This window comes from Diabrotica virgifera, chromosome 3, assembly GCF_917563875.1.
Source record: "Diabrotica virgifera virgifera chromosome 3, PGI_DIABVI_V3a".
NCBI classification, from domain to species: Eukaryota; Metazoa; Arthropoda; class Insecta; order Coleoptera; family Chrysomelidae; genus Diabrotica; species Diabrotica virgifera.
In genome coordinates, this window is record NC_065445.1 from 147,580,735 (window position 1) to 147,600,334 (window position 19,600).

General features: G+C 32.4%; 1 protein-coding gene across 2 annotated transcripts in view; it reads left to right on the forward strand.

Annotated features, from left to right (window-relative positions):
• LOC126881345 (RIMS-binding protein 2) overlaps positions 1–19,600 on the forward strand; it is a 509,061-nt gene that overhangs the window by 30,683 nt on the left and 458,778 nt on the right. The gene's annotated exons all lie outside the window — the stretch shown is intronic.

The following is a 19,600-nucleotide window of genomic DNA, read 5'->3' on the forward strand; positions in this document are numbered from 1 at the left end:
AGCAACGACACAAATGAAGAGATGATAAAAATGATGCGGGAAGTTATGTGGAAAAATGATGAAATGATGGCAGAAATAAGAACCATACGGAAAGACCAAAAAGAAACGATGGAATATATTAAGGAGCTGAAAGAAAAAAACGAAAAATTGGAAGAAGGTTTAAAAATGGCAAACAATAGAATAGAACAATTGGAAAAAGATAGACGGAGAAATAATATAGTATTAAAAGGCCTAACACTAGATGCTACCGACGGAAAGCCTGTAAAGGAGTCAGTAGAACACTTCATAGGAAGAAATCTGAAATTAGAGGTCAGACTGAGAGGAGCGGTGAAGATCGGCGACCAAATCTTTGTAGCAGAAATGGAAAACCTAACGGATAAGATGAGTGTACTAAAAAACAAAGGAAAACTGAAAAATCTACAGGGACAAAAGGTGTATATAGAATCAGATTTAACAAGAAAGGAAAGGGAAATACAAGCAAAAATTAGGAAAATGGCAAAAGAAGAAAAAGACAAAGGTAATACTACGAAGATAGGATATATGAAACTGGAGATTAATGGAAAGGAGTGGAAATGGGACCATAATAAAGAGAAACTTATACTAACTCACAGAAATATCGGGGAAGGGACTTCAAAAAACTAAAAGAAAATAATGAGACCGGACCCACAACAATGACAACCAAGGCAATGAATGGGAAAAGCGATAGGGAAAAAGATGATGCAAAGGTAAACAAGGATGAAAATAGGAAAAAGGGGAAAGCTAGATTGCAGAAAAAAGGAGAGATAAAAATGGGAACATGGAATGTGAGAAGCATCAATGGAAAAGAGGAAGAACTGGTAGAAGATATGATAAGACAAAAAATAGAAATACTAGGAATAACAGAAACGAAGATGAAAGGAAAAGGTCTTAAGAAAATACACAAAGGATATTGGTTACTTTGGGTAGGAGCGGATACAAAAGAGAGAGCAAAAGAAGGAGTCGGGATAATAATTGCACCGAATAGACTACAACACGTTATAGAAGAAACATATGTTAACCAGAGAATATTATCGGTGAAAATTAAACTGATGGACGAAGAAATATGGACAATAATAACAGCCTACGGAGTAAATGAAGATGCAAGAAAGGAAGAGAAAGATAAATTTTTCGAGGAGCTCCAAATGCAAATTGATAATGGGGAAGAAAACATAATTGTAATGGGAGATCTAAACGGTAGAGTCGGAAACAACAACAGCGGAATAGAGGAGTGCATGGGAAAAGAAGGAGAAGAAATGCTAAACAGAAATGGTGAAAGAATAATAGAAATATGTATGGAGAATAAACTAGTTATAACAAATACAAAATTTAAACATAAAGAAGTACACAAATACACGAGAGTACAAGACAGCAGAAACGAAAAATCAATCATAGATTACTTTTTGGTAAGCAGCAACAAATGGAAAAGAGTACAGGATACGAAAGTGAAAAGAGGCTCGGAGATTGGCAGTGACCACCATCTAGTAATAATGAGAATGAGAACAACAGAGGAAAAAGAAGAAAAGAGAAGAAAGGTAGTAAATGAAAAAATAAAAAGTTACAAATTAAAAGAGGAAATATATAAGAAGAAATTCCAAGAAAACTTAGATAATACTTTGAAAGGTAGGGCAAAAAATACAAATATAGAAAAAAAATGGGAATATCTAAAAACCAGCATAATCAAAGCAGCTGAGGAAACTTGCGGGAAAGCAAAAATAGCAAACACTAACATGAGGAGAACAGAATGGTGGACGGAAGAAATACGAGAGAAAATAAAGAACAAAAAAGACAAATGGAAAAGATACCTAAGCACAAAACACCCGGAAGATTACGAAGCATATAAAGAAAAAAGGAAAGAGGTTAAAATAGCGGTGAAAGCAGGAAAGGAAAGGTCATGGGAGATATTTGGACAAAAAATGACAAAAAATTATAGGGAAAACCAAAAACTCTTCTACGGCGCATTAAAACAACTCAGACAAAAGAAAGAGCACACGATGCCGAATATAAAAGACAAGAATGGAAACGTACTAACAGAAGAAAAACAAATAATGGAAAGATGGAGAGAACATTTCAAAGAGCTAACTCATGTAGACAAGGACAACATAGGGGAGATACAAGAAAGGAATGAAGAACAACAAGTGGAATCCATAACAAGAGAGGAATTAGAGAAAGCAATAGAAAGAGTAAAACTGGGCAAAGCACCAGGCAAGGATCATATCACCCCGGAAATGATAAAATTCATGGGGACAGAGGGAATGGATAGCATGAAAGAACTAATGAATGATATCATAAATAGAGCAGAATTACCAAAGGACTGGAAGAAAGACATTATATTACCAATACACAAAAAGGGAGACAAGAGAAACTGTAATAATTACCGAGGTATCACCATATCAAGTATCCCTGGGAAGGTATTAGCAAGAATACTAGAGACAAGAATAAAAACACAAATAGAAACAACTATGGAAGACACACAGTGTGGATTCAGGAAGGACAGAAGCACGCAAGACCTAATATTCACATTAAGACAAGTAAGTGAGAAGGTAATCAAGAAAAATAGAGAGATACATATGTGCTTCATTGACCTGGAAAAGGCGTTTGACAGAATCCGAAGAAAGGACGTTTGGAAGACACTAACAGAAAGGGGAGTCGACAGACACATAATAGAAGTAATAAAGGATATGTACAAAAATAATACAAATACAGTAAGAACCAATAACGAGGAATCCAGAGAATTTTCTACAAGTCAAGGCGTCAAACAGGGATGCGTGCTGAGTCCACTGCTATTCTCAGTGGTACTGGATGAAGCGATAAAGAAAGCCAAGAGAAGAATGAGAAAACTAACATTAGGATACTGGCAAATGAAACAGACTCAACTATCGGAGCTACTATTTGCAGACGACATGGTATTGATAGCAGAAAACAGAGAAGACTTACAGAACAATCTTGAAATCCTAGAAGAAGAACTATCAAACATAAATATGAAAATTAATACAGAGAAAACAAAAACAATGATAATTTCAAATACGAGGAAGACACACGCAATAGAATTAGACGGGAAACAACTAGAGCAAGTGGAATATTTTAAATACCTAGGAGTAATAATCGAATCAAATGGTAAACAAGACATGGAAATAAACGAGAGAATGGGACGAACAGGAAGCTTATTTAACACTATGAAAACAACATTTTTTGGGAAAAAAGGGATACCGGAAAAAGTAAAAACGGCAGTCGTTAAATCAGTAGTTAGACCAACAATCATGTATAGCAGCGAGACATGGACATTGACGGGGAGACAAAAATCCAGAGTCAATGCTATGGAAATGAGGTTCCTGAGGAAAATAGCAAACAGAAAAAGGACAGACAAAATACGAAACGAAACAATTAGACAAAACCTAAAACTAGAACCAATCAATGAAAAAATAGTAGAAGGACAACTTAGATGGTTCGGGCACGTGTGTAGAATGTCGAACGAGAGGCTAACAAAACGAGTGTTCGAAACGAGAGTGCAGGGGAAAAACAAAAGAGGGAGACCAAGAGTTATGTGGGTAGATGAAATCAGGAAAGAAGTCGAGAAGAAGGGATTGACATTGGAAAGTGCAAGAAACCTAGCGCAAGATCGGAAAGCATGGAGACTACAATGCCAAACTCAACTCCACCAGCCTTACACCTAAAGGTAGAAAGGCTTAGGACTAAGTAAGTAAGTAAGTAATTTAAAATGGCGCAGATATTGAGCAAAAACGGTTCTCGTTTAAAATCAAGATGGCGGCTAACGCAACGGTGGAATTCAGTCGAGATTTTAAATTTATACTAATATTGACCCTCCCTAAAGATTAGAAAAATAAAATTTGGGGCAGCTCCTAATGCAAGGTCAAATGCTATCCCGACTGGGCTATTATAGTTTTATGTTTTGTGAACATTTTGTTTTTTGAATATCCCTGATAGATTTACAAACAAAGAAAATAGATAGTTTTAATCTTTAACGTGTGTGTTAATTGAAACAAATGTTTGAGACACCCTTTAGGGAGGAAATGGTACACAGTAAATGGGCATACATCGAAGTTATGTTGTAGTCTCATATTTTGTAAACATTTTATTTTTTTATTTTTTCTGATATCTTTAATAACAAAGAAACTAGACGATTTTACTCTTTAATATGTGTTTTAACTGAGGACATTCGATTCGCGAGGAGGTCATGTCTTGTCATACACTAAGATGAAATTATTTCCTATTTATAATGCCAAAGGACAACAGGAGGAGAGCAGCCAGAGTTCGAAATACTTAGAAGTGGATGCTGGGGGAGGCCAGGGTACGACTTGGGCTGTAGCGCCATAGGAGAGAGAGAGAGGAACAAGTGTTCAAAGAAAGAAAATGTGTGCAATGTATTTCTCACTATTTGAAGAGCCTCAGCGTAGACACCTTATCCGTACTTACTCTCAAGGAAATTCCACCCCAATACATCACAGAGCCTCCATTAAACAATCTCGTCTCTCGTTATGTTGCGCTGTACATACCGCACACTTAGTCGACAAATAACTCTTAAAGTGTCGACCAGAATTCTTAACATTAGGTGCCTTTCGGCTTTTAGTGTTTTTAACTGTCTTTTATTGTTACAATATTTTTTAACTTTTGTTAGTTTTAATTGTTACTAATACAAATTCCACCCCAAATAGCCCAATAAATGACCGTTTTGGAGTTTAATTTCCAGGGGCAACTCCGAATTGCATGAAAATTTGGATTTAGGTTCTACTTACCCTCCACTTCAAAGTTGAATTTGTGCCGTTGGTTGCTTTTACTTGGGGGTGACATTTACCCCTTCTCGGGGGGAGAAAAACGCGTGTTTAAAATAAGGCCGGAAATGGATAAATTGACTTATTTTAAGCACCTTTTGTTCTATGAAGTTTTTTACAATCAATACAGTCAATACTTTTCGAGTTATTCGCGATTTAAAATGTTGATTTTTCGACAAAAAAACTACGTTTTCAGACTGTTTTTCCCAAATAACTCAAAAAGTAAATATTTTATCGAAAAAAATATTTTTAGCAAGTGTAGCCTATAGAAAAACGAAAAAAATGGTGTACCTGTAAAGTCTACAAATTAAGTAGAAGCAAAGTTGTAGCTCATGAAAAATACGTATTCGTCTAATTCCAAATCGAATAATTCAACGCAAAATCACCAAAGAAAGAAGCGTTTTTCGGGAAAACCTTATTAACATTTTTAAAGTATCGAAAAAACCTTATTATTTTTTTTACAAAAGTTTACAGCATCAAAAATAAACGAGTTACACTGAAAAAAAAAGTTGACCCCTTTTTTTGGTAAAAAAAATCGTGAAAACCTCCCTATATTTAGCACCCTAAATGAAATTAATTGTTTGGCTTTACCATCTATTTTAACTGTATGTGTATTGTTTATATGATCTGTAAGTTTGATTGGTTTGAACTGCTTATTTTTGAAAACATTTGGTTTTATAGCAAAAAAAATTTTTGAAAATTTTTGAAAAATTTCATTTTTTCAAAATAACTTAAAAAGTATTAGTGATAAGAAAAAACTTGAAGAGTAAAAAAATGTAGGTTTTGCTATTATAAATATCTAGTTTCATTTTGTTTCTCCGTAAGACAAAAATTGGTTAAGATATGGCTGTTCAAAATTTGGATACACTCATTCAAGCTGACCCATTCAAGCTTTCTCAATTATAACCCTTCCAAAAATAAACACTTTAAACCGGTGAGACTGACAGATCATATAAAAATAGATAGGTAAGTAAATTAATTGTAAAGCGGTAGCGATTAATTTTATTTGGGGAGCTAAACACGGCGAGATTTTCATGATTTTTTACAAAAAAAAAGAGGGCCAACTTTATTTTGAGCGTAACTCGCTTATTTTTAATGCTAAAACTTTTGTTAACAATTAAAACAAAGCTTTTTATAAACACTTTAAAAAAGTTTAAATGGGTTTTTCCCCAAAAGTGCTTAATTTTTTAGTGATTTCACCTTGAAATATTCGATTTAGAATTAGACGAATAAGAACGCATTTTTCATGAGCTACAACTTTGTTTTTATTTGATTGATAGACTTTACTGATACACCATTTTTTGGGTTTTTTATAAGCTACACTTTTGCTAGGGATATTTTTTTCGATAAAATATTTACTTTTGAGTTATTTGCGAAAAACCGTCTGAAATAGTATATTAAGTATGGAGAACGGTAAGGGTTTTATACCGATCGAAGACAATTGTTTGGAGGAGGAGCGGAGCGACGACTCCAATTATTGTCTGAGATCGGTTACCCTTAACGTTCGACATGCTTATAACGTTTTTTGCACGATTGATACCATTATAAATTATAAAATTAAACATTTTCGTCATATTGACTAGTTTCATTCATTTTATCATGGTTGTTAGATAGTAACTAGGGTGCATAACAACAATGGAGAATTGAGTTTTTATTTAGTTGTCAATAATTTTAAGTACAATTTTGATTATTATAAATTAAAATATGAGCGAAAGTGAATTTGAAGAAATTGAACGGGCTTGGGAAGAAGGGTGTTCCGCAATTATTCCCGAAAAATCCAAAACCCGTTATCAAAATACCTCCCAAAGTTTTAAAAAATGGTGCGAAGGCAAGAATTTAAGAATCGAAGAAAATACTCTATTGGCATATTTCGTTCAAAGACATATGCAGTTGAAAGCTTCTGGAAGCCTCTGGGCAGAATATTCAATGATTAAATCCACCGGTTTTCTTTATGATGGCATTGATATTTCCAATTTTTCAACTTTGATCGCGTATTTGAAGAAAAAAAAATGTTGGCTATAGGCCTAAGAAAGCGAGCATTTTTACATGGGAGCAATTTGAAAAATTTCTGATGGAAGCACCGGATGAAGAGTTTCTAGTTCACAAGGTAATATAAGCTAGTTTAGGTAAAAGAAATACTCTAATGAAGATTTTTTCATAATTTGTAGGTCGGAATGATATTGGGAATATCTGGTGCCTGTAGAGGAGAAGAATTATATAATATTACTATGAATGACATCCAACAAACCGATGGTTTAATGATTGTAAAAGTACCCAATACAAAAACGAACATCCAGCGTACTTTTACAGTCGTTAATAAACCATACGATAAAATTCCATATTTAGAAATTCTGCAAAAGTATATAAAACTTCGGCCATTACAAGTAAAATCAAATCATTTGTTCTTAAGATACGCCAAAGGAAAATGTTGTGCTCAAGTAATAGGGAAAGGGACAATCGGGGGCTGGCCTTCTCAAATTGCCAAATTCTTAAATTTGCCTAATCCCGAGAACTATACTGGCCATTCGTTCAGGAGGACATCAGCAACGCTTTTGGCTAATAAAGGTGTTGATGTCCTCGGATTAAACCGTCATGGAGGTTGGCGTTCATCGACAGTGGCAGAAAGCTATGTAGAAGATTCTCTTCAAAATAAAATAGATTTTGCCGAAAAAATGTTGTGCAATACTAGTAATACTACTAATGTATGCGATTCTGCAGGAGTTTCTGTTAGAAGTGAAACCACAGCCCAAACAAGTGGGATTTCATTAAATAATTTAACAAATTCGTTAGTTTTCTTTATTCTTTCAAAAAATAAATTAAAATTAAGAAATTTTTTAACTCGACGGTAAGTGAATTACTACCGTCGAGTTGGAGTACTTACCGTCAAGTTGGATTACTTACCGTCGAGTTGCTAGTAAATGTCACCTACTGACGTAAAATATGTCACGGTAAACAGTCAAAAATGATCAATCGTGCAAAAACGTAGTTTTTTTGTCGAAAAATCAACATTTTCAATGGCAAATAACTCGAAAAGTATTGACTTACGTAAAAAACTCTATAGAACAAAAGTTGCTTAAAATGAGTCAATTTATCCATTTTCGGTCTCATCTTGAACATATGTTTTTTCACCCCCGAGAAGGGGTGACTGTCACCCCCCAAGTAAAAGCAACCAACGGCAAAATTTCAACTTTGAAGTGAAGGGTAAGTAGAACCAAAATCCAAATTTTCATGAAATTCGGAGTTGCCCCTGAAAATTACACGGTATCGCCGAATTTCTCGTTCATTTACTGGCCTAAAAACATCACACCTCTCGTTATGTTGCGCTGTACATACCGCCCACTTAGTCGACAAATAATTCTGGTTATGGTTAACATTTGGTGCCTTTTTTTTTTTCAGAGTTTTGTTAAAAACTGTTTTTTTATTGTTAGGTAATTTAGTTTTGTTTCAGTTAAAACACGTCATATTAAGGGCATAGGCGCAAAACGTCGACTGTCAAAATGTTCAAAGTGTTTTAAATGTATTCATTTTTTCGAAAGATTACGTTATTAACGAGGGCCGAAAGTCCCTGAAAACTTCTATAATGTAAGTTACAGGTACAGGGGTGAAAAGAAAAGATAAAATTTAGTGTTACTTTTAATTTCAAATATCCCATTCAAAAGAAACTTTTTTTAATCTAAGGAACTTTAGGCCCTCGGTAATAATGCAGTCTCTTATTCTGCGTTTAAATTTTTCAAAAATACTTATTAGTTTTCTCAGGATTCGAAAAAAATTAATACATTTAAAACACATTGAACATTTTTACAGGCGACATTTTGTGCCCATGCCCTTAAAGAATAAAACAGTGTATTTTCTTTGTTTCTAAAGATCTCAGGGACACTAAAGAAACAAAAATGTTTACGAAACATAGGACTACAATAATATTTTGATGTATATCCATACTCCATACTTACACCTTGTCAGTGGCGAAGCGTCCATGTAACCACTGTTACCATTGGTAACAGTTACAAATCTTGCAAATAAATATTTTATGACTACTACGAAATAATTCCATTTATATTTTTTACCAACAGAAATACTTGTTATAGTACCTAATTCAGTAAATACCCAACTAGACGCACGAATATATTGGCGAGATATGTGAATGCATGACACGTTATCATATGCCGTTACCAATACTGGCACTGGTAACTGTAACGCAGGAGAAACCTCGCCATCGCTCGGGACTAGCTCTGAAAATTTTGAAGGACCGACGGGTCTAGAGACGGCGCGCAATCAGTATTGTTACCATTTTGAAGATTGGTAAAACGTTGGTTTAGTATGTTTAGTACCTATTACAGATTACAGTGTGCGTGCATTTAAGAGGATCGGTACGTATTTTCGGCTGCAATGCTATTCAAATGGGGATTCATTTTTTTCGAATCCTGAGAAAACTAATAAGTATTTTTGAAAAATTTAAAAGCAGAATGAAAGATTACGTTATTAGCGAGGGCCGAAAGTCCCTGAGAACTTCTATAATGTTTATTTTAATAAGTTACAGGGGTGAAAAACTAAGAGATAATGTAGTGTGATTTTTAATTTCAAATATCTCATTCGAAAGAAACTTCTTATATATTCTAAGGGACTTTCGGCCCTCGGTAATAATTTAGTCTTTCATTTTGTGTTTAAATTTTTTAAAAATATTTATTAGTTTTTTCAGGATTCGAAAAAAAATGGACACCATGTCCGTGGAAATCGAACATTCGCTATCTTTGTCACACAACGCACTCATTCGAATATAATGTTATGACAAGACTCAAGACAGTGAGAAGTAGAGATGTGTCCGATCCGCTATTTGGATATAGCAGTTAATTCTGCTACTGGTTTTTAACGTTTTACGATGATAATAAAATCAAAGAGTTGTTTATTAAATATAGGCCTTGGGCCCGCATATACAATTATTATTTATGACCACACCGTTGAAACTTTTTGTACTTGTTATTTTTGTGGAGTCGGACAAATTTTGAGCTTGGCGCATTATGGTAGTGGGGCGTTTGTCTGTCAAGCGGTGACGAAGTTGTCAATTTTATGCAAGAAAAAAATTTATTACCACATTGGTCATTCTATTTTAATCAATGGATTTTACCATATAAACAACGAAAACAATTTTGTCGGACAAAAATATTGGGGCATATGACGCGTCGGACACGCTAAATATGTCAAATTTATGAAAATAATAAATTTATTACCACATGGATAATTTTAACGGTATCTACCATAAAACATTTTTACAATAATGTGGTAACCTTGTCGGACAATTTTCACGGGGCATATGCGCAGTCGGACGCGCCGAAGATGTCAATTTCCTGAATTTTTTTTATTTACAACCATTTTTCCGACAACATTAGTAGGTCATAAGTAATTATATTCTTAATAAAAAAATCAAAGTGTCGGACAAAAATATTGGGGCAACTCGACAGTCGGACAAAAAATTTAATTTTTATTAGTAAAGTATACTTTCAAATTATGCTGGGTTCGTGCATCCCTTATCTTTACAACCATTTTTCCGACAAAAGTAGTAGGTTACAAGTAATTATATTCTTAAACAAAAAATGTAATTGTCTGACAAAAATGTTGGGGCAAACGAACAGAAAACTTAATTCTTTTAGGCTATCGACGAGGAGGTATTATCAAAAAAAAAATTTAAAACAGTGTTTCTCGGTTACTTTTGAATCGATTTAGCTGAATATTGGTACACACACTAAGTAAAACATTTAAAAGGGTATGACGTAGAGCTGTACCCAAAATTTTTCCAAAAAAATTTCGGACAAGAGGGAAAATTTTAGAAAAATTGTGATCTGATATTTGCGTACATACTCCTTGAACAACGACAAACATCGTTCTGTAGTTTTTTTTCCAATTAAAAAAAATTTCCGACACAAGTATCAGGTTATAAGTAGTTATATTCTAAATCAAAAAATCTAAGTGTCCGACAAAAATATTGGGTCAAATCCAAAGTCGGACAAAAAATTTAATTTTTATTAATAAACTGTCTTTTAAACAATACTGGGTTCGTGCAACCCTTACCTTTAAAACCATTTTTCCGACAACATTAGTAGGTTATAAGTAATTATATTCTTAATCAAAAAATCAAAGTGTCGGACAAAAATATTGGGGCAACTCGACGGTGGGACAAAAAATTTAATTTTTATTAGTAAAGTATACTTTCAAATTATGCTGGGTTCGTGCATCCCTTATCTTTACAACCATTTTTCCGACAAAAGTAGTAGGTTACAAGTAATTATATTCTTAAACAAAAAATGTAATTGTCTGACAAAAATGTTGGGGCAAACGAACAGAAAACTTAATTCTTTTAGGCTATCAACGAGGAGGTATTATCAAAAAAAAAATTTTAAACAGTGTTTCTCGGTTACTTTTGAATCGATTTAGCTGAAAATTGGTACGCACGCTAAGTAAAGCATTTAAAAGGGTATGACGTAGATCGGAACCCAAAATTTTCTTAAAAAATTTTTCGACAAGGGGGAAAATTTTAGAAAAATTGTGATCTGATAATTTGTGTACATACTCCTTGAACAACGACAAACATCGTTCTGTATTTTTTTCTCGAATTAAAAAAAATGTCAGCACATGTATCAGGTTATAAGTAGTTATATTCCAAATCAAAAAATCTAAGTGCCCGACATAAATAGTGGGGCACATCCAAAGTCAGACAAAAAATTTAATTTTTATTGATAAACTATACTTTTAAATTATGCTGGGTTCGTGTATCCCTTATTTTTACAACCATTTTTCCGACAAAGGTAGTAAGCTACAAGTAATTATATTCTTAAAGAAAAAATGTAATTGTTTGACAAAAATCTTGCGGCAAACGAACAGAAAACTTAATTCTTTTAGGCTATCGACGAGAAAGTAATATCAAAAAATTTTAAAAGAGTTATCTCGGTTATTTTTGAATCGATTTAGCTCAAAATTGGTACACACACTAAGTAAAATATTTAAAAGGGTATGACGTAGAGCTGTACCCAAAATTTTCTTAAAAAATTTTCCGACAAGAGGGAAAATTTTAGAAAAATTGTGATCTGATATTTGCTTACATACTCCTTGAACAACGACAAACATCGTTCTGTAGTTTTTTTTTCAATTAAAAAAAATTGCCGACACAAGTATCAGGTTATAAGTAGTTATATTCCAAATCAAAAAATCTAAGTGTCCGACAAAAATATTGGGTCAAATCCAAAGTCGGACAAAAAATTTAATTTTTATTAATAAACTGTCTTTTAAACAATACTGGGTTCGTGCAACCCTTACCTTTAAAACCATTTTTCCGACAACATTAGTAAGTCATAAGTAATTATATTCTTAATCAAAAAATCAAAGTGTCGGACAAAAATATTGGGGCAACTCGACAGTCGGACAAAAAATTTAATTTTTATTAGTAAAGTATACTTTCAAATTATGCTGGGTTCGTGCATCCCTTATCTTTACAACCATTTTTCCGACAAAAGTAGTAGGTTACAAGTAATTATATTCTTAAACAAAAAATGTAATTGTCTGACAAAAATGTTGGGGCAAACGAACAGAAAACTTATTTCTTTTAGGCTACCGACGAGGAGGTCTTATCAAAAAAAAAATTTAAAACAGTGTTTCTCGGTTACTTTTGAATCGATTTAGCTGAAAATTAGTACACACGCTAAGTAAAGCATTTAAAAGGGTATGACGTAGATCGGAACCCAAAATTTTCTTAAAAAATTTTCCGACAAGAGGGAAAATTTTAGAAAAATTGTGATCTGATAATTTGTGTACATACTCCTTGAACAACGACAAACATCGTTCTGTATTTTTTTCTCGAATTAAAAAAAAATGTCAGCACATGTATCAGGTTATAAGTAGTTATATTCCAAATCAAAAAATCTAAGTGCCCGACATAAATAGTGGGGCACATCCAAAGTCGGACAAAAAATTTAATTTTTATTAATAAACTATACTTTTAAACTATTCTGGGTTCGTGCATCCCTTATCTTTACAACCATTTTTCCGACAAAAGTAGTAGGATACAAGTAATTATACTCTTAAACAAAAAATTTAATTGTCTGACAAAAATGTTGGGGCAAACGAACAGGAAACTTAATTCTTTTAGGCTATGGACGAGGAGGTATCATCCAAAAATATTTTAAAACAGTTCTTCTCGGTTATTTTTGAATCGATTTAGCTGAAAATTGGTACACACACTAAGTAAAACATTTAAAAGGGTATGCCGTAGTGCTGTACCCAAAATTTTCCCAAAAAAATTTCGGACAAGAGGGAAAATTTTAGAAAAATTGTGATCTGATAATTTGTGTACATACTCCTTGAACAACGACAAACATCGTTCTGTATTTTTTTCTCGAATTGAAAAAAAATGTCCGCACATGTATCAGGTTATAAGTAGTTATATTCCAAATCAAAAAATCTAAGTGCCCGACATAAATATTGGGGCACATCCAAAGTCGGACAAAAAATTTAATTTTTATTAATAAACTATACTTTTAAACTATTCTGGGTTCGTGCATCCCTTATCTTTACAACCATTTTTCCGACAAAAGTAGTAGGATACAAGTAATTATACTCTTAAACAAAAAATTAAATTGTCTGACAAAAATGTTGGGGCAAACGAACAGGAAACTTAATTCTTTTAGGCTATGGACGAGGAGGTATTATCCAAAAATATTTTAAAACAGTTTTTCTCGGTTATTTTTGAATCGATTTAGCTGAAAATTGGTACACACACTAAGTAAAACATTTAAAAGGGTATGCCGTAGCGCTGTACCCAAAATTTTCCCAAAAAAATTTCGGACAAGAGGGAAAATTTTAGAAAAATTGTGATCTGATATTTGCGTACATACTCCTTGAACAACGACAAATATCGTTCTGTAGTTTTTTTTCTCGAAATAAAAAAAAATTTCCGACACAAGTATCAGGTTATAAGTAATTATATTCCAAATCAAAAAATCTAAGTGTCCGACAAAAATATTGGGGCAAATCCAAAGTCAGACAAAAAAGTTAATTTTTATTGGTAAACTATACTTTTAAATTATGCTGGGTTCGTGTATCCCTTATCTTTACAACCATTTTTCCGACAAAGGTAGTAAGTTACAAGTAATTATATTCTTAAACAAAAAATGTAATTGGTTGACAAAAATCTTGGGGCAAACGAACAGAAAACTTACTAACTTACTACTTTGTAACTTACTAATTTGTCGGAAAAATGGTTGTAAATATAAGCGATGCACGAACCCAGCATGATTTAAAAGTATAGTTTATTAAATGTAGTAATGAAACACAGACTTACTTATAACCTGATACTTGTGTCGGAATTTTTTTTTTTTCAAGAAAAAAAACTACAGAACGATGTTTGTCGTTGTTCAAGGAGTATGTAAGCAAATATCAGATCACAATTTTTCTAAAATTTTCCCTCTTGTCGGAAAATTTTTTAAGAAAATTTTGGGTACAGCTCTACGTCATACCCTTTTAAATGTTTTACTTAATGTGTGTACCAATTTTGAGCTAAATCGATTCAAAAATAACCGAGAAAACTCTTTTAAAATTTTTTGATATTACTTTCTCGTCGATAGCCTAAAAGAATTAAGTTTTCTGTTCGTTTGCCCCAAGATTTTTGTCAAACAATTACATTTTTTGTTTAAGAATATAATTACTTGTAACTTACTACCTTTGTCGGAAAAATGGTTGTAAAGATAAGGGATACACGAACCCAGCATAATTTAAAAGTATGGTTTATCAATAAAAATTAAATTTTTTGTCCGACTTTGGATTTGCCCCAATATTTTTGTCGGACACTTAGATTTTTTGATTTGGAATATAACTACTTATAACCTGATACTTGTGTCGGAAATTTTTTTTATTTCGAGAAAAAAAACTACAGAACGATATTTGTCGTGGTTCAAGGAGTATGTACGCAAATATCAGATCACAATTTTTCTAAAATTTTCCCTCTTTTCCGAAATTTTTTTGGGAAAATTTTGGGTACAACTCTACGTCATACCCTTTTAAATGTTTTACTTAGTGTGTGTACCAATTTTCAGCTAAATCGATTCAAAAATAACCGAGAAAAACTGTTTTAAAATGATTTTGGATAATACCTCCTCGTCCATAGCCTAAAAGAATTAAGTTTCCTGTTCGTTTGCCCCAACATTTTTGTCAGACAATTAAATTTTTTGTTTAAGAGTATAATTATTTGTATCCTACTACTTTTGTCGGAAAAATGGTTGTAAAGATAAGGGATGCACGAACCCAGAATAGTTTAAAAGTATATTAATAAAAATTAAATTTTTTGTCCGACTTTGGATGTGCCCCACTATTTAGGTCGGGCACTTACATTTTTTGATTTGGAATATAACGACTTATAACCTGATACATGTGCTGAAAATTTTTTTTTAATTGGAGAAAAAAAAACAGAACGATGTTTGTTGTTGTTAAAGGAGTATGTACAAAAATTATCAGATCACAATTTTTCTAAAATTTTCCTTCTTGTTGGAAAATTTTTTAAAAAAATTTTGGGTTCCGATCTACGTCATACCCTTTTAAATGCTTTACTTAGCGTGTGTACCAATTTTCAGCTAAATCGATTCAAAAGTAACCGAGAAACACTGTTTTAAATTTTTTTTTTGATAATACCTCCTCGTCGATAACCTAAACGAATTAAGTTTTCTGTTCGTTTGCCCCAACATTTTTGTCAGACAATTACATTTTTTGTTTAAGAATATAATTACTTGTAACCTACTACATTTGTCGGAAAAATGGTTGTAAAGATAAGGGATGCACGAACCCAGCATCATTTGAAAGTATACTTTACTAATAAAAATTAAATTTTTTGTCCGAGTGTCGAGTTGCCCCAATATTTTTGTCCGTCACTTTGATTTTTTGATTAAGAATATAATTACTTATAAACTACTAATGTTGTCGGAAAAATGGTTTTAAAGGTAAGGGTTGCACGAACCCAGTATTGTTTAAAAAACAGTTTATTAATAAAAATTAAATTTTTTGTCCGACTTTGGATTTGACCCAATATTTTTGTCGGACACTTAGATTTTTTGATTTAGAATATAACTACTTATAACCTGATACTTGTGTCGGAAATTTTTTTTAATTGGAAAAAAAAACTACAGAACGATGTTTGTCGTTGTTCAAGGAGTATGTAAGCAAATATCAGATCACAATTTTGCAAAAAATTATATTGCCTCGCAGACTTAAAATGCGTTTATCTCGAAAACGGTTGAGTTTAACGAGATGAATATAGTAACCTTTTTTAAGTATAAATGTTAAGAGAATAAAAGTGTTGATTCAAAAGGTATGTAGAGTGAGAAATAAAACAATTGATCCTATTAAATGAGCGCTGAAAGGCGTATGTGGCGCCCTCTGGATAATATATCATTTTTGGTGGCAAATTTAGATTTATTGTCCCGAAAAACCCCTGCTTACCGAATTTCGTGTTATTATCCCATGCCTGTTAGGAAATATTCAAGAATAAATAAAATAAAAGTTTAACTTTATCACCTTGTATTTCGGATATTATCAACTTTCGTACTAAGGTAAGTTAGCTTATATTGACCTATTTTAACCTCAGGAATCTAAGGTTAAGCTATGACCCATTCTTTACCAAACACCCTGTATATGTACACTCTGGACCAAAATTAATCAACCACCTTAAAAATGGGTTATTTTTGATGGTTTGTATTTTATAAACCTCTTGTCCGATTTAAGTGATTTTTTCGTAACATTAGCGCCTTATTCTTTAGCAATATCCCTGTAGTAATATTGTCGGTACACACATAATTTTTATTGCAAAGCTAGTGTATAAATCAAACTGTGTTTTTTCTCAAAGTTCGCATCACCCCGTGGAATATTCTAGCATCTATAAAATACTAAAATTAAAACCTAACTATAGCCTCATTCCTTCTCAACATTCAGTTTTTTCATTCATTCGTTTATGTTGGATAATAAAAAAGTTAAGGACTTTAAAAACTAGCCATGTTTTTCATAGACAAAGTGTGTTTTTAAATAAGTATGGCAATAAGGAGTAATTGTGCATGACAAAATAAAGTCAGTTTGCTTTACGAGAAAAACGTATGTCCACAAATGCATCGTTTCCGAGATAGGGGGTGTTGAAGTTTTTCTGACAAACTGACGATTTATTTATTGCTTTAAAACCAGTTGAGATATGCAAATGAAATTTGGTGGGTTTTAAGAGGTAGTTATTGCATATTTTTTAACTACAGTTAAGAATTTAATATTCACCATTGGCGCGCCTACGGGTAATATGAGCCGAAAAATACGTAATTTAATATGAGGTCAAAAATGTATAAAAATTAATTTTTTTTAAATTGTACCAAAACGCCCCATTATTTTTGTCTGACAAGTGGGTCCAATATGCATTACACATGTAAAAAAACAGTACAAAATAAAAATAACATCTGTGGTAATAAATAAAAAATTTTCAGGAAATTGACATCTTCGGCGCGTCCGACTGCGCATATGCCCCGTGAAAATTGTCCGACAAGGTTACCACATTATTGTAAAAAGGTTTTATGGTAGATACCGTTAAAATTATCCATGTGGTAATAAATTTATTATTTTCATAAATTTTAAGTTATTTTTTGGGTGTAACTACAATGATATTATGCTAAAAATGATGGTGTATCGCATATTTAAAATGCGTTTATCTCGAAAACGGTTGAGTTTAGGAAGATGAAAGAAGTATACCTTTTTTAAGTAAAACTAATAGGAAAATTAAAATTTAATTGTCAAAATTATACAGAGTGAGGGATAAAAAAAATTGAACGTAATAAATGAGTGCTGAAAGGCATATGTGGCGCCCTCTGGGCAATGCATAATTTTTGGTAAGGAATTTAGATTTCTCGACTCAAGAAACCCCCAGATATAAAATTTCATGTTGTTATCTCATACCTATCAGGAAATATTCAATAATAAATAAAAAAAAGTTTGATTTTGACACCCTGTATCTCGGCTATTATAAACTTTGTACTAAGGTAAGTTAGCTTAAATCGGCCTATTTTATCCTCAGGAACCTGAGGTTAAGCTATGGCCCATTCTTTACCAAACACCCTGTATGCATAAAAATTACTTTTTCTTTTAATTGTACCAAAACTCCCCATTATTTTTGTCCGACAAGTGATCCAATATGCGTTACACATGTAAAAGAACAGTACAAAATAAAAATGACATCTGTGGTAATAAATAAAAAATTTTCAGGAAATTGACATATTCGGCGCGTCCGACTGCGCATATGCCCCGTGAAAATTGTCCGACAAGGTTACCACATTATTGTAAAAAGGTTTTATGATAGATACCGTTAAAATTATCGATGTGGTAATAAATTTATTATTTTCATAAATTTGACATATTTAGCGTGTCCGACGCGTCATATGCCCCAATATTTTTGTCCGACAAAATTGTTTTCGTTGTTTATATGATAAAATCCATTGATTAAAATAGAATGACCAATGTGGTAATAAATTTTTTTCTTGCATAAAATTGACAACTTCGTCACCGCTTGACAGACAAACGCCCCACTACCATAATGCGCCAAGCTCAAAATTTGTCCGACTCCACCCAAATAACAAGTACAAAAAGTTTCAACGGTGTGGTCATAAATAATAATTGTATATGCGGGCCCAAGGCCTAATAGTATTGATAGTGTATTTGACAAATAATAATCGATTTAAGGCGTAAAATTAATAAAAATTATTTATTGTTTATATATTATTTATATTATGAAAAATCCATAATTAATGAATTAAAGTTCAAATAAAAGAATTATTTTATTAGAGTTTGTTCCGATAACCGTAAATAGGTACGAGTTTAGCTATAAAGTAAAATGCCCATGGTGGCATAAAATGTAGTAAATGCTAATGCTTCAAGTACGTACTACATTTTTGAAGATTTCACTACACTTAAAAAGCATTTGCTTTTCTCCGTAGTATTTGCTACTATTTACCAGCCTACATAGAAGAATGTACTACGCTTTTAAAGTATGTGCTTGTTTAGTAGTATTTTGCTTCAGTTTGAATGAAGTTGGTGGGTGGACGTCTTCGGCGTATGTATTTTTTTGTTACAATATGGCAGCATTTATGAATGTGTGTCATAGAAAAATTTACAAACTAAGAAGAACATTCTTAATTTTTGGGTCATTCTTTTATCAAATAAAATTTAATAATTGTGAAGAAGATTAACAAATAACAATTGTTCATTTTTATCCTCGCGTAACTCTTTTGTCGCTTCGGATCTGAGTCACTCATTTTTACTCATGTACAATTCTAATAATTTGGTACGTAAAAATGTGAATTCACAAATCACAAGCACATGGAAAACTAATTCCATCACGATTGGTGTAATGCAGACACGGCTGGCGCTACGCTTTGTAGTGATCATAGTAATAAATCATTTGATGTGATCATTTGATATGACCACAAACATATCTACAATCGGCAAAACTTTCAACAATCCAACATATAGTTTACTCCTTTAAACGAGAATTAAATTTAATGCGAAAATTATTGGTTTACCGATAGATTTTATAGATCATATTTTCACTATAAATTTAAAATTAATTTGAAAAATACAAAAGTAATTAATTTGATTTATGTAAAAAAGTACTTACTTCAATTGAGCTAACCGTCTATTTCTTCGCTTTTCAGTAACACATTTCTTGTAACAACGTCACATATTTTAATTTGCGGAAATAAATAAATAAATAAAGTCTTTATAAATTAATTGAGTAATAC